The sequence below is a fragment of the Schistocerca nitens genome, chromosome 4, assembly GCF_023898315.1.
Source record: "Schistocerca nitens isolate TAMUIC-IGC-003100 chromosome 4, iqSchNite1.1, whole genome shotgun sequence".
In the NCBI taxonomy this organism is placed as follows: Eukaryota; Metazoa; Arthropoda; class Insecta; order Orthoptera; family Acrididae; genus Schistocerca; species Schistocerca nitens.
In genome coordinates, this window is record NC_064617.1 from 793806876 (window position 1) to 793819301 (window position 12426).

The following is a 12426-nucleotide window of genomic DNA, read 5'->3' on the forward strand; positions in this document are numbered from 1 at the left end:
CGAAAAAAACCTTCATGTAACAGCACGCGGCTCACATACTCATACGAAAAAACCAGCGCCACTTGCGGTGGCCGGGAATCGAACCCGGATCAACTGCTTGGAAGGCAACTATGCTCACCATTACACCACCACCGCACAGCCGCTGCTCGCAACGCCCCGCTGTGTCGGCTTCCCGCCCGCTAGCAGCGGCCCACGGTGATAGTAGCTGCAGGCGCTTTTCGAGGTAGGAGGGTGCATCCACACGCATTCGGGTAGCGCCTCCACGCACGCTGCGTCTTTGGGCAAGACTAGTCGCCGCGGCCGCAAGGTTACTCACACGATAGTGATGAGCATTCGTTTTAAGGCAATGTAGTGGAGGACTCCACGTGTGTAGCACTTTTTTCGGTTGTATCCGACGTCGCTGGGTGGCAATCCCACTTTCCCATGCAGAAAAGTGCTCGGGAAGCACGGGCAGCTTGTCGAGCATCGGTGGTTCAATGGCATGTGCCTCAGTAGTGCAGTAGGCAGCGCGTAAGTCTCATAATCGTAAGGCTTGCCGGCACGATAGCTCAGCGTGTTCGGTCTGAGAGTTATCTGCCCTCTGTAATAAAAGACCGAGTCAACGATGAACTTGAACGGGCGTCATCGGACGTCCGCCCCCAACAAATGCAACGAAAGAAATGAGAACAAAAAAAAAAAAAATTGGTGAATGCTCGCTTAGCATGCGGACGGCCCGGGTTCGATTCCCGGCCGATGCATCGTTCTGCTGTTCTCGCTATAATGCTGCCGCGCCGATTCCTCGCCTGAGCTGCGTCAGCCTCAGGAATGTATAGCAGGATTCGCTGTGAGAAGAACCATACACGCAGCACGCAGTAGACCGTACTTGGACGGTCGCGTGCTATTTCTGAACTCTAACGTCGGCCTGGCCCAACAGGCCGCTGTGTTCAGGTGCCGCAAGGGCGATGTACTGTAACCTCGGGCAGTGCTGCGTTCCGTTGAAAAAGCTGCGGCAGCAGTTTAATCTAGCAAGTAGGGAAAGCACGTGTAGCAACACAACAGATTCTTGAGAAAGCGCAAACTGTCTATCTCTAATATGCGAGACTTACCAAGTTTCCTGTAACGTTGCTTGCAACGTGCCTCGGTAGCGCAGTAGGTAGCGCGTAAGTCTCATAATCTTAAGGTCGTGAGTTCGATCCTCACCCGGGGCATTTAATTTGCTGTACATCATGGCTGAATTAACGGCGTTGCTGTTGCTAGGGAACGAACTTAATTGTCGTTCGTTATCCACAAGGAGGCTACACCTCAGCGTCAATATGTTTATTTCCAATTATGACAACGTACAACTTTGATCTTTCTCTTCCCTTGTTATGAGTAAAATAATGAATAGTCAATTTCGAGCTGTGCGCCATGCCAGTCTGTAGGCGCAAATATGCTCGCAAACAGAGAACACCACTGAGACCAGATTCAGCACGAAATACGAGAGGAGACGGAGAAGATCTCACGCTTATCGAGCAAATCCGGTGTGGTCTAGTGGCTAGGATACCTGGCTTTCACCCAGGAGGCCCGGGTTCGATTCCCGGTACCGGAACGGAAGTTTTTGCGCACACAACGCTCCATGTTTTGGCCTTCGAACTGTCGTTTGTCGCCCACCCTCCGGAGCTTCGGCCGAACGTAATCGGGGAAAACAGGCACATGATGCAATTACTGTCGGCACCGGAATAAAGGGAGAAGTGGCACTGGTCCGCTGTTGGGCTGCTACCAGCGTCAGTGGGAAGTCGGTGAAGTCGCCAGTTGCGGCAGAAGCCAGCTGTTACCGTAGTACGCCTACACACGCGTTCCAGTTATTCACATTGCTTGCAGCCGCTCCATCCGCAACAAGGGTGAGCCCGGATAGCTCAGTCGGTAGAGCATTAGGCTTTTAACCTAAGGGTCCAGGGTTCAAGTCCCTGTCCGGGCGAAGATTTTAACGTTTCCGCAATGGCTCGTCTCGTAGCGATGGTAGCCCTGCCGTAATCAGTGCACAGAGTTCGTTTCCTGTCAACATTCTGCGCAGACCGGTTGCATTTCTCACGATTCCAGGGAAACTTCAGTTACGAGCAGTCGTGGCCGAGTGGTTAAGGCGTCTGACTAGAAATCAGATTCCCTCTGGGAGCGTAGGTTCGAGTCCTACCGACTGCGTCGGTTTTTTTCTTTTTTTGTTTAAGAAGAACGAGCAGAAAATTTCGCAGTTTGCCTGTCGTTTTGGTACCTCTCCACACCTCGCCTCTCACAGCCGTTTATAGTGCCTGTCATTTTGATAAGGGCGAATTCCAAGCGTCAGCTTTCGCGTCAGCCGAGCAAAGTCGGGACAAGTCGGGACATACTACAGGATGGTCTGCGTGGAGCAACGACGAAAAAAACCTTCATGTAACAGCACGCGGCTCACATACTCATACGAAAAAACCAGCGCCACTTGCGGTGGCCGGGAATCGAACCCGGATCAACTGCTTGGAAGGCAACTATGCTCACCATTACACCACCACCGCACAGCCGCTGCTCGCAACGCCCCGCTGTGTCGGCTTCCCGCCCGCTAGCAGCGGCCCACGGTGATAGTAGCTGCAGGCGCTTTTCGAGGTAGGAGGGTGCATCCACACGCATTCGGGTAGCGCCTCCACGCACGCTGCGTCTTTGGGCAAGACTAGTCGCCGCGGCCGCAAGGTTACTCACACGATAGTGATGAGCATTCGTTTTAAGGCAATGTAGTGGAGGACTCCACGTGTGTAGCACTTTTTTCGGTTGTATCCGACGTCGCTGGGTGGCAATCCCACTTTCCCATGCAGAAAAGTGCTCGGGAAGCACGGGCAGCTTGTCGAGCATCGGTGGTTCAATGGCATGTGCCTCAGTAGTGCAGTAGGCAGCGCGTAAGTCTCATAATCGTAAGGCTTGCCGGCACGATAGCTCAGCGTGTTCGGTCTGAGAGTTATCTGCCCTCTGTAATAAAAGACCGAGTCAACGATGAACTTGAACGGGCGTCATCGGACGTCCGCCCCCAACAAATGCAACGAAAGAAATGAGAACAAAAAAAAAAAAAATTGGTGAATGCTCGCTTAGCATGCGGACGGCCCGGGTTCGATTCCCGGCCGATGCATCGTTCTGCTGTTCTCGCTATAATGCTGCCGCGCCGATTCCTCGCCTGAGCTGCGTCAGCCTCAGGAATGTATAGCAGGATTCGCTGTGAGAAGAACCATACACGCAGCACGCAGTAGACCGTACTTGGACGGTCGCGTGCTATTTCTGAACTCTAACGTCGGCCTGGCCCAACAGGCCGCTGTGTTCAGGTGCCGCAAGGGCGATGTACTGTAACCTCGGGCAGTGCTGCGTTCCGTTGAAAAAGCTGCGGCAGCAGTTTAATCTAGCAAGTAGGGAAAGCACGTGTAGCAACACAACAGATTCTTGAGAAAGCGCAAACTGTCTATCTCTAATATGCGAGACTTACCAAGTTTCCTGTAACGTTGCTTGCAACGTGCCTCGGTAGCGCAGTAGGTAGCGCGTAAGTCTCATAATCTTAAGGTCGTGAGTTCGATCCTCACCCGGGGCATTTAATTTGCTGTACATCATGGCTGAATTAACGGCGTTGCTGTTGCTAGGGAACGAACTTAATTGTCGTTCGTTATCCACAAGGAGGCTACACCTCAGCGTCAATATGTTTATTTCCAATTATGACAACGTACAACTTTGATCTTTCTCTTCCCTTGTTATGAGTAAAATAATGAATAGTCAATTTCGAGCTGTGCGCCATGCCAGTCTGTAGGCGCAAATATGCTCGCAAACAGAGAACACCACTGAGACCAGATTCAGCACGAAATACGAGAGGAGACGGAGAAGATCTCACGCTTATCGAGCAAATCCGGTGTGGTCTAGTGGCTAGGATACCTGGCTTTCACCCAGGAGGCCCGGGTTCGATTCCCGGTACCGGAACGGAAGTTTTTGCGCACACAACGCTCCATGTTTTGGCCTTCGAACTGTCGTTTGTCGCCCACCCTCCGGAGCTTCGGCCGAACGTAATCGGGGAAAACAGGCACATGATGCAATTACTGTCGGCACCGGAATAAAGGGAGAAGTGGCACTGGTCCGCTGTTGGGCTGCTACCAGCGTCAGTGGGAAGTCGGTGAAGTCGCCAGTTGCGGCAGAAGCCAGCTGTTACCGTAGTACGCCTACACACGCGTTCCAGTTATTCACATTGCTTGCAGCCGCTCCATCCGCAACAAGGGTGAGCCCGGATAGCTCAGTCGGTAGAGCATTAGGCTTTTAACCTAAGGGTCCAGGGTTCAAGTCCCTGTCCGGGCGAAGATTTTAACGTTTCCGCAATGGCTCGTCTCGTAGCGATGGTAGCCCTGCCGTAATCAGTGCACAGAGTTCGTTTCCTGTCAACATTCTGCGCAGACCGGTTGCATTTCTCACGATTCCAGGGAAACTTCAGTTACGAGCAGTCGTGGCCGAGTGGTTAAGGCGTCTGACTAGAAATCAGATTCCCTCTGGGAGCGTAGGTTCGAGTCCTACCGACTGCGTCGGTTTTTTTCTTTTTTTGTTTAAGAAGAACGAGCAGAAAATTTCGCAGTTTGCCTGTCGTTTTGGTACCTCTCCACACCTCGCCTCTCACAGCCGTTTATAGTGCCTGTCATTTTGATAAGGGCGAATTCCAAGCGTCAGCTTTCGCGTCAGCCGAGCAAAGTCGGGACAAGTCGGGACATACTACAGGATGGTCTGCGTGGAGCAACGACGAAAAAAACCTTCATGTAACAGCACGCGGCTCACATACTCATACGAAAAAACCAGCGCCACTTGCGGTGGCCGGGAATCGAACCCGGATCAACTGCTTGGAAGGCAACTATGCTCACCATTACACCACCACCGCACAGCCGCTGCTCGCAACGCCCCGCTGTGTCGGCTTCCCGCCCGCTAGCAGCGGCCCACGGTGATAGTAGCTGCAGGCGCTTTTCGAGGTAGGAGGGTGCATCCACACGCATTCGGGTAGCGCCTCCACGCACGCTGCGTCTTTGGGCAAGACTAGTCGCCGCGGCCGCAAGGTTACTCACACGATAGTGATGAGCATTCGTTTTAAGGCAATGTAGTGGAGGACTCCACGTGTGTAGCACTTTTTTCGGTTGTATCCGACGTCGCTGGGTGGCAATCCCACTTTCCCATGCAGAAAAGTGCTCGGGAAGCACGGGCAGCTTGTCGAGCATCGGTGGTTCAATGGCATGTGCCTCAGTAGTGCAGTAGGCAGCGCGTAAGTCTCATAATCGTAAGGCTTGCCGGCACGATAGCTCAGCGTGTTCGGTCTGAGAGTTATCTGCCCTCTGTAATAAAAGACCGAGTCAACGATGAACTTGAACGGGCGTCATCGGACGTCCGCCCCCAACAAATGCAACGAAAGAAATGAGAACAAAAAAAAAAAAAATTGGTGAATGCTCGCTTAGCATGCGGACGGCCCGGGTTCGATTCCCGGCCGATGCATCGTTCTGCTGTTCTCGCTATAATGCTGCCGCGCCGATTCCTCGCCTGAGCTGCGTCAGCCTCAGGAATGTATAGCAGGATTCGCTGTGAGAAGAACCATACACGCAGCACGCAGTAGACCGTACTTGGACGGTCGCGTGCTATTTCTGAACTCTAACGTCGGCCTGGCCCAACAGGCCGCTGTGTTCAGGTGCCGCAAGGGCGATGTACTGTAACCTCGGGCAGTGCTGCGTTCCGTTGAAAAAGCTGCGGCAGCAGTTTAATCTAGCAAGTAGGGAAAGCACGTGTAGCAACACAACAGATTCTTGAGAAAGCGCAAACTGTCTATCTCTAATATGCGAGACTTACCAAGTTTCCTGTAACGTTGCTTGCAACGTGCCTCGGTAGCGCAGTAGGTAGCGCGTAAGTCTCATAATCTTAAGGTCGTGAGTTCGATCCTCACCCGGGGCATTTAATTTGCTGTACATCATGGCTGAATTAACGGCGTTGCTGTTGCTAGGGAACGAACTTAATTGTCGTTCGTTATCCACAAGGAGGCTACACCTCAGCGTCAATATGTTTATTTCCAATTATGACAACGTACAACTTTGATCTTTCTCTTCCCTTGTTATGAGTAAAATAATGAATAGTCAATTTCGAGCTGTGCGCCATGCCAGTCTGTAGGCGCAAATATGCTCGCAAACAGAGAACACCACTGAGACCAGATTCAGCACGAAATACGAGAGGAGACGGAGAAGATCTCACGCTTATCGAGCAAATCCGGTGTGGTCTAGTGGCTAGGATACCTGGCTTTCACCCAGGAGGCCCGGGTTCGATTCCCGGTACCGGAACGGAAGTTTTTGCGCACACAACGCTCCATGTTTTGGCCTTCGAACTGTCGTTTGTCGCCCACCCTCCGGAGCTTCGGCCGAACGTAATCGGGGAAAACAGGCACATGATGCAATTACTGTCGGCACCGGAATAAAGGGAGAAGTGGCACTGGTCCGCTGTTGGGCTGCTACCAGCGTCAGTGGGAAGTCGGTGAAGTCGCCAGTTGCGGCAGAAGCCAGCTGTTACCGTAGTACGCCTACACACGCGTTCCAGTTATTCACATTGCTTGCAGCCGCTCCATCCGCAACAAGGGTGAGCCCGGATAGCTCAGTCGGTAGAGCATTAGGCTTTTAACCTAAGGGTCCAGGGTTCAAGTCCCTGTCCGGGCGAAGATTTTAACGTTTCCGCAATGGCTCGTCTCGTAGCGATGGTAGCCCTGCCGTAATCAGTGCACAGAGTTCGTTTCCTGTCAACATTCTGCGCAGACCGGTTGCATTTCTCACGATTCCAGGGAAACTTCAGTTACGAGCAGTCGTGGCCGAGTGGTTAAGGCGTCTGACTAGAAATCAGATTCCCTCTGGGAGCGTAGGTTCGAGTCCTACCGACTGCGTCGGTTTTTTTCTTTTTTTGTTTAAGAAGAACGAGCAGAAAATTTCGCAGTTTGCCTGTCGTTTTGGTACCTCTCCACACCTCGCCTCTCACAGCCGTTTATAGTGCCTGTCATTTTGATAAGGGCGAATTCCAAGCGTCAGCTTTCGCGTCAGCCGAGCAAAGTCGGGACAAGTCGGGACATACTACAGGATGGTCTGCGTGGAGCAACGACGAAAAAAACCTTCATGTAACAGCACGCGGCTCACATACTCATACGAAAAAACCAGCGCCACTTGCGGTGGCCGGGAATCGAACCCGGATCAACTGCTTGGAAGGCAACTATGCTCACCATTACACCACCACCGCACAGCCGCTGCTCGCAACGCCCCGCTGTGTCGGCTTCCCGCCCGCTAGCAGCGGCCCACGGTGATAGTAGCTGCAGGCGCTTTTCGAGGTAGGAGGGTGCATCCACACGCATTCGGGTAGCGCCTCCACGCACGCTGCGTCTTTGGGCAAGACTAGTCGCCGCGGCCGCAAGGTTACTCACACGATAGTGATGAGCATTCGTTTTAAGGCAATGTAGTGGAGGACTCCACGTGTGTAGCACTTTTTTCGGTTGTATCCGACGTCGCTGGGTGGCAATCCCACTTTCCCATGCAGAAAAGTGCTCGGGAAGCACGGGCAGCTTGTCGAGCATCGGTGGTTCAATGGCATGTGCCTCAGTAGTGCAGTAGGCAGCGCGTAAGTCTCATAATCGTAAGGCTTGCCGGCACGATAGCTCAGCGTGTTCGGTCTGAGAGTTATCTGCCCTCTGTAATAAAAGACCGAGTCAACGATGAACTTGAACGGGCGTCATCGGACGTCCGCCCCCAACAAATGCAACGAAAGAAATGAGAACAAAAAAAAAAAAAATTGGTGAATGCTCGCTTAGCATGCGGACGGCCCGGGTTCGATTCCCGGCCGATGCATCGTTCTGCTGTTCTCGCTATAATGCTGCCGCGCCGATTCCTCGCCTGAGCTGCGTCAGCCTCAGGAATGTATAGCAGGATTCGCTGTGAGAAGAACCATACACGCAGCACGCAGTAGACCGTACTTGGACGGTCGCGTGCTATTTCTGAACTCTAACGTCGGCCTGGCCCAACAGGCCGCTGTGTTCAGGTGCCGCAAGGGCGATGTACTGTAACCTCGGGCAGTGCTGCGTTCCGTTGAAAAAGCTGCGGCAGCAGTTTAATCTAGCAAGTAGGGAAAGCACGTGTAGCAACACAACAGATTCTTGAGAAAGCGCAAACTGTCTATCTCTAATATGCGAGACTTACCAAGTTTCCTGTAACGTTGCTTGCAACGTGCCTCGGTAGCGCAGTAGGTAGCGCGTAAGTCTCATAATCTTAAGGTCGTGAGTTCGATCCTCACCCGGGGCATTTAATTTGCTGTACATCATGGCTGAATTAACGGCGTTGCTGTTGCTAGGGAACGAACTTAATTGTCGTTCGTTATCCACAAGGAGGCTACACCTCAGCGTCAATATGTTTATTTCCAATTATGACAACGTACAACTTTGATCTTTCTCTTCCCTTGTTATGAGTAAAATAATGAATAGTCAATTTCGAGCTGTGCGCCATGCCAGTCTGTAGGCGCAAATATGCTCGCAAACAGAGAACACCACTGAGACCAGATTCAGCACGAAATACGAGAGGAGACGGAGAAGATCTCACGCTTATCGAGCAAATCCGGTGTGGTCTAGTGGCTAGGATACCTGGCTTTCACCCAGGAGGCCCGGGTTCGATTCCCGGTACCGGAACGGAAGTTTTTGCGCACACAACGCTCCATGTTTTGGCCTTCGAACTGTCGTTTGTCGCCCACCCTCCGGAGCTTCGGCCGAACGTAATCGGGGAAAACAGGCACATGATGCAATTACTGTCGGCACCGGAATAAAGGGAGAAGTGGCACTGGTCCGCTGTTGGGCTGCTACCAGCGTCAGTGGGAAGTCGGTGAAGTCGCCAGTTGCGGCAGAAGCCAGCTGTTACCGTAGTACGCCTACACACGCGTTCCAGTTATTCACATTGCTTGCAGCCGCTCCATCCGCAACAAGGGTGAGCCCGGATAGCTCAGTCGGTAGAGCATTAGGCTTTTAACCTAAGGGTCCAGGGTTCAAGTCCCTGTCCGGGCGAAGATTTTAACGTTTCCGCAATGGCTCGTCTCGTAGCGATGGTAGCCCTGCCGTAATCAGTGCACAGAGTTCGTTTCCTGTCAACATTCTGCGCAGACCGGTTGCATTTCTCACGATTCCAGGGAAACTTCAGTTACGAGCAGTCGTGGCCGAGTGGTTAAGGCGTCTGACTAGAAATCAGATTCCCTCTGGGAGCGTAGGTTCGAGTCCTACCGACTGCGTCGGTTTTTTTCTTTTTTTGTTTAAGAAGAACGAGCAGAAAATTTCGCAGTTTGCCTGTCGTTTTGGTACCTCTCCACACCTCGCCTCTCACAGCCGTTTATAGTGCCTGTCATTTTGATAAGGGCGAATTCCAAGCGTCAGCTTTCGCGTCAGCCGAGCAAAGTCGGGACAAGTCGGGACATACTACAGGATGGTCTGCGTGGAGCAACGACGAAAAAAACCTTCATGTAACAGCACGCGGCTCACATACTCATACGAAAAAACCAGCGCCACTTGCGGTGGCCGGGAATCGAACCCGGATCAACTGCTTGGAAGGCAACTATGCTCACCATTACACCACCACCGCACAGCCGCTGCTCGCAACGCCCCGCTGTGTCGGCTTCCCGCCCGCTAGCAGCGGCCCACGGTGATAGTAGCTGCAGGCGCTTTTCGAGGTAGGAGGGTGCATCCACACGCATTCGGGTAGCGCCTCCACGCACGCTGCGTCTTTGGGCAAGACTAGTCGCCGCGGCCGCAAGGTTACTCACACGATAGTGATGAGCATTCGTTTTAAGGCAATGTAGTGGAGGACTCCACGTGTGTAGCACTTTTTTCGGTTGTATCCGACGTCGCTGGGTGGCAATCCCACTTTCCCATGCAGAAAAGTGCTCGGGAAGCACGGGCAGCTTGTCGAGCATCGGTGGTTCAATGGCATGTGCCTCAGTAGTGCAGTAGGCAGCGCGTAAGTCTCATAATCGTAAGGCTTGCCGGCACGATAGCTCAGCGTGTTCGGTCTGAGAGTTATCTGCCCTCTGTAATAAAAGACCGAGTCAACGATGAACTTGAACGGGCGTCATCGGACGTCCGCCCCCAACAAATGCAACGAAAGAAATGAGAACAAAAAAAAAAAAAATTGGTGAATGCTCGCTTAGCATGCGGACGGCCCGGGTTCGATTCCCGGCCGATGCATCGTTCTGCTGTTCTCGCTATAATGCTGCCGCGCCGATTCCTCGCCTGAGCTGCGTCAGCCTCAGGAATGTATAGCAGGATTCGCTGTGAGAAGAACCATACACGCAGCACGCAGTAGACCGTACTTGGACGGTCGCGTGCTATTTCTGAACTCTAACGTCGGCCTGGCCCAACAGGCCGCTGTGTTCAGGTGCCGCAAGGGCGATGTACTGTAACCTCGGGCAGTGCTGCGTTCCGTTGAAAAAGCTGCGGCAGCAGTTTAATCTAGCAAGTAGGGAAAGCACGTGTAGCAACACAACAGATTCTTGAGAAAGCGCAAACTGTCTATCTCTAATATGCGAGACTTACCAAGTTTCCTGTAACGTTGCTTGCAACGTGCTTTGGTAGCGCAGTAGGTAGCGCGTAAGTCTCATAATCTTAAGGTCGTGAGTTCGATCCTCACCCGGGGCATTTAATTTGCTGTACATCATGGCTGAATTAACGGCGTTGCTGTTGCTAGGGAACGAACTTAATTGTCGTTCGTTATCCACAAGGAGGCTACACCTCAGCGTCAATATGTTTATTTCCAATTATGACAACGTACAACTTTGATCTTTCTCTTCCCTTGTTATGAGTAAAATAATGAATAGTCAATTTCGAGCTGTGCGCCATGCCAGTCTGTAGGCGCAAATATGCTCGCAAACAGAGAACACCACTGAGACCAGATTCAGCACGAAATACGAGAGGAGACGGAGAAGATCTCACGCTTATCGAGCAAATCCGGTGTGGTCTAGTGGCTAGGATACCTGGCTTTCACCCAGGAGGCCCGGGTTCGATTCCCGGTACCGGAACGGAAGTTTTTGCGCACACAACGCTCCATGTTTTGGCCTTCGAACTGTCGTTTGTCGCCCACCCTCCGGAGCTTCGGCCGAACGTAATCGGGGAAAACAGGCACATGATGCAATTACTGTCGGCACCGGAATAAAGGGAGAAGTGGCACTGGTCCGCTGTTGGGCTGCTACCAGCGTCAGTGGGAAGTCGGTGAAGTCGCCAGTTGCGGCAGAAGCCAGCTGTTACCGTAGTACGCCTACACACGCGTTCCAGTTATTCACATTGCTTGCAGCCGCTCCATCCGCAACAAGGGTGAGCCCGGATAGCTCAGTCGGTAGAGCATTAGGCTTTTAACCTAAGGGTCCAGGGTTCAAGTCCCTGTCCGGGCGAAGATTTTAACGTTTCCGCAATGGCTCGTCTCGTAGCGATGGTAGCCCTGCCGTAATCAGTGCACAGAGTTCGTTTCCTGTCAACATTCTGCGCAGACCGGTTGCATTTCTCACGATTCCAGGGAAACTTCAGTTACGAGCAGTCGTGGCCGAGTGGTTAAGGCGTCTGACTAGAAATCAGATTCCCTCTGGGAGCGTAGGTTCGAGTCCTACCGACTGCGTCGGTTTTTTTCTTTTTTTGTTTAAGAAGAACGAGCAGAAAATTTCGCAGTTTGCCTGTCGTTTTGGTACCTCTCCACACCTCGCCTCTCACAGCCGTTTATAGTGCCTGTCATTTTGATAAGGGCGAATTCCAAGCGTCAGCTTTCGCGTCAGCCGAGCAAAGTCGGGACAAGTCGGGACATACTACAGGATGGTCTGCGTGGAGCAACGACGAAAAAAACCTTCATGTAACAGCACGCGGCTCACATACTCATACGAAAAAACCAGCGCCACTTGCGGTGGCCGGGAATCGAACCCGGATCAACTGCTTGGAAGGCAACTATGCTCACCATTACACCACCACCGCACAGCCGCTGCTCGCAACGCCCCGCTGTGTCGGCTTCCCGCCCGCCAGCAGCGGCCCACGGTGATAGTAGCTGCAGGCGCTTTTCGAGGTAGGAGGGTGCATCCACACGCATTCGGGTAGCGCCTCCACGCACGCTGCGTCTTTGGGCAAGACTAGTCGCCGCGGCCGCAAGGTTACTCACACGATAGTGATGAGCATTCGTTTTAAGGCAATGTAGTGGAGGACTCCACGTGTGTAGCACTTTTTTCGGTTGTATCCGACGTCGCTGGGTGGCAATCCCACTTTCCCATGCAGAAAAGTGCTCGGGAAGCACGGGCAGCTTGTCGAGCATCGGTGGTTCAATGGCATGTGCCTCAGTAGTGCAGTAGGCAGCGCGTAAGTCTCATAATCGTAAGGCTTGCCGGCACGATAGCTCAGCGTGTTCGGTCTGAGAGTTATCTGCCCTC

General features: G+C 52.7%; 26 non-coding genes across 26 annotated transcripts; 20 read left to right on the forward strand and 6 right to left on the reverse strand.

Annotated features, from left to right (window-relative positions):
- Window positions 1-63: 63 nt before the first annotated feature.
- Window positions 64-135, reverse strand: Trnag-ucc (transfer RNA glycine (anticodon UCC)). Its single transcript has one exon. It is a non-coding gene; the product is annotated as a tRNA-Gly (tRNA).
- Window positions 136-1114: 979 nt separating this feature from the next.
- Trnam-cau (transfer RNA methionine (anticodon CAU)) lies at window positions 1115-1187 on the forward strand. Its single transcript has one exon. It is a non-coding gene; the product is annotated as a tRNA-Met (tRNA).
- A 308-nt stretch (window positions 1188-1495) lies between these two features.
- On the forward strand, window positions 1496-1567 carry Trnae-uuc (transfer RNA glutamic acid (anticodon UUC)). The gene has a single exon. It is a non-coding gene; the product is annotated as a tRNA-Glu (tRNA).
- Window positions 1568-1863: 296 nt separating this feature from the next.
- On the forward strand, window positions 1864-1936 carry Trnak-uuu (transfer RNA lysine (anticodon UUU)). The gene has a single exon. It is a non-coding gene; the product is annotated as a tRNA-Lys (tRNA).
- A 139-nt stretch (window positions 1937-2075) lies between these two features.
- Trnas-aga (transfer RNA serine (anticodon AGA)) lies at window positions 2076-2157 on the forward strand. The gene has a single exon. It is a non-coding gene; the product is annotated as a tRNA-Ser (tRNA).
- A 275-nt stretch (window positions 2158-2432) lies between these two features.
- On the reverse strand, window positions 2433-2504 carry Trnag-ucc (transfer RNA glycine (anticodon UCC)). Its single transcript has one exon. It is a non-coding gene; the product is annotated as a tRNA-Gly (tRNA).
- Window positions 2505-3483: 979 nt separating this feature from the next.
- Trnam-cau (transfer RNA methionine (anticodon CAU)) lies at window positions 3484-3556 on the forward strand. Its single transcript has one exon. It is a non-coding gene; the product is annotated as a tRNA-Met (tRNA).
- A 308-nt stretch (window positions 3557-3864) lies between these two features.
- On the forward strand, window positions 3865-3936 carry Trnae-uuc (transfer RNA glutamic acid (anticodon UUC)). Its single transcript has one exon. It is a non-coding gene; the product is annotated as a tRNA-Glu (tRNA).
- Window positions 3937-4232: 296 nt separating this feature from the next.
- On the forward strand, window positions 4233-4305 carry Trnak-uuu (transfer RNA lysine (anticodon UUU)). The gene has a single exon. It is a non-coding gene; the product is annotated as a tRNA-Lys (tRNA).
- A 139-nt stretch (window positions 4306-4444) lies between these two features.
- Trnas-aga (transfer RNA serine (anticodon AGA)) lies at window positions 4445-4526 on the forward strand. Its single transcript has one exon. It is a non-coding gene; the product is annotated as a tRNA-Ser (tRNA).
- A 275-nt stretch (window positions 4527-4801) lies between these two features.
- Window positions 4802-4873, reverse strand: Trnag-ucc (transfer RNA glycine (anticodon UCC)). The gene has a single exon. It is a non-coding gene; the product is annotated as a tRNA-Gly (tRNA).
- A 979-nt stretch (window positions 4874-5852) lies between these two features.
- Window positions 5853-5925, forward strand: Trnam-cau (transfer RNA methionine (anticodon CAU)). Its single transcript has one exon. It is a non-coding gene; the product is annotated as a tRNA-Met (tRNA).
- Window positions 5926-6233: 308 nt separating this feature from the next.
- Trnae-uuc (transfer RNA glutamic acid (anticodon UUC)) lies at window positions 6234-6305 on the forward strand. Its single transcript has one exon. It is a non-coding gene; the product is annotated as a tRNA-Glu (tRNA).
- A 296-nt stretch (window positions 6306-6601) lies between these two features.
- On the forward strand, window positions 6602-6674 carry Trnak-uuu (transfer RNA lysine (anticodon UUU)). The gene has a single exon. It is a non-coding gene; the product is annotated as a tRNA-Lys (tRNA).
- Window positions 6675-6813: 139 nt separating this feature from the next.
- Window positions 6814-6895, forward strand: Trnas-aga (transfer RNA serine (anticodon AGA)). The gene has a single exon. It is a non-coding gene; the product is annotated as a tRNA-Ser (tRNA).
- Window positions 6896-7170: 275 nt separating this feature from the next.
- On the reverse strand, window positions 7171-7242 carry Trnag-ucc (transfer RNA glycine (anticodon UCC)). Its single transcript has one exon. It is a non-coding gene; the product is annotated as a tRNA-Gly (tRNA).
- Window positions 7243-8221: 979 nt separating this feature from the next.
- Window positions 8222-8294, forward strand: Trnam-cau (transfer RNA methionine (anticodon CAU)). The gene has a single exon. It is a non-coding gene; the product is annotated as a tRNA-Met (tRNA).
- A 308-nt stretch (window positions 8295-8602) lies between these two features.
- On the forward strand, window positions 8603-8674 carry Trnae-uuc (transfer RNA glutamic acid (anticodon UUC)). Its single transcript has one exon. It is a non-coding gene; the product is annotated as a tRNA-Glu (tRNA).
- A 296-nt stretch (window positions 8675-8970) lies between these two features.
- Window positions 8971-9043, forward strand: Trnak-uuu (transfer RNA lysine (anticodon UUU)). Its single transcript has one exon. It is a non-coding gene; the product is annotated as a tRNA-Lys (tRNA).
- A 139-nt stretch (window positions 9044-9182) lies between these two features.
- Trnas-aga (transfer RNA serine (anticodon AGA)) lies at window positions 9183-9264 on the forward strand. The gene has a single exon. It is a non-coding gene; the product is annotated as a tRNA-Ser (tRNA).
- A 275-nt stretch (window positions 9265-9539) lies between these two features.
- Trnag-ucc (transfer RNA glycine (anticodon UCC)) lies at window positions 9540-9611 on the reverse strand. The gene has a single exon. It is a non-coding gene; the product is annotated as a tRNA-Gly (tRNA).
- Window positions 9612-10590: 979 nt separating this feature from the next.
- Trnam-cau (transfer RNA methionine (anticodon CAU)) lies at window positions 10591-10663 on the forward strand. Its single transcript has one exon. It is a non-coding gene; the product is annotated as a tRNA-Met (tRNA).
- A 308-nt stretch (window positions 10664-10971) lies between these two features.
- Trnae-uuc (transfer RNA glutamic acid (anticodon UUC)) lies at window positions 10972-11043 on the forward strand. The gene has a single exon. It is a non-coding gene; the product is annotated as a tRNA-Glu (tRNA).
- A 296-nt stretch (window positions 11044-11339) lies between these two features.
- Trnak-uuu (transfer RNA lysine (anticodon UUU)) lies at window positions 11340-11412 on the forward strand. Its single transcript has one exon. It is a non-coding gene; the product is annotated as a tRNA-Lys (tRNA).
- A 139-nt stretch (window positions 11413-11551) lies between these two features.
- Trnas-aga (transfer RNA serine (anticodon AGA)) lies at window positions 11552-11633 on the forward strand. Its single transcript has one exon. It is a non-coding gene; the product is annotated as a tRNA-Ser (tRNA).
- A 275-nt stretch (window positions 11634-11908) lies between these two features.
- On the reverse strand, window positions 11909-11980 carry Trnag-ucc (transfer RNA glycine (anticodon UCC)). The gene has a single exon. It is a non-coding gene; the product is annotated as a tRNA-Gly (tRNA).
- Window positions 11981-12426: the final 446 nt, after the last annotated feature.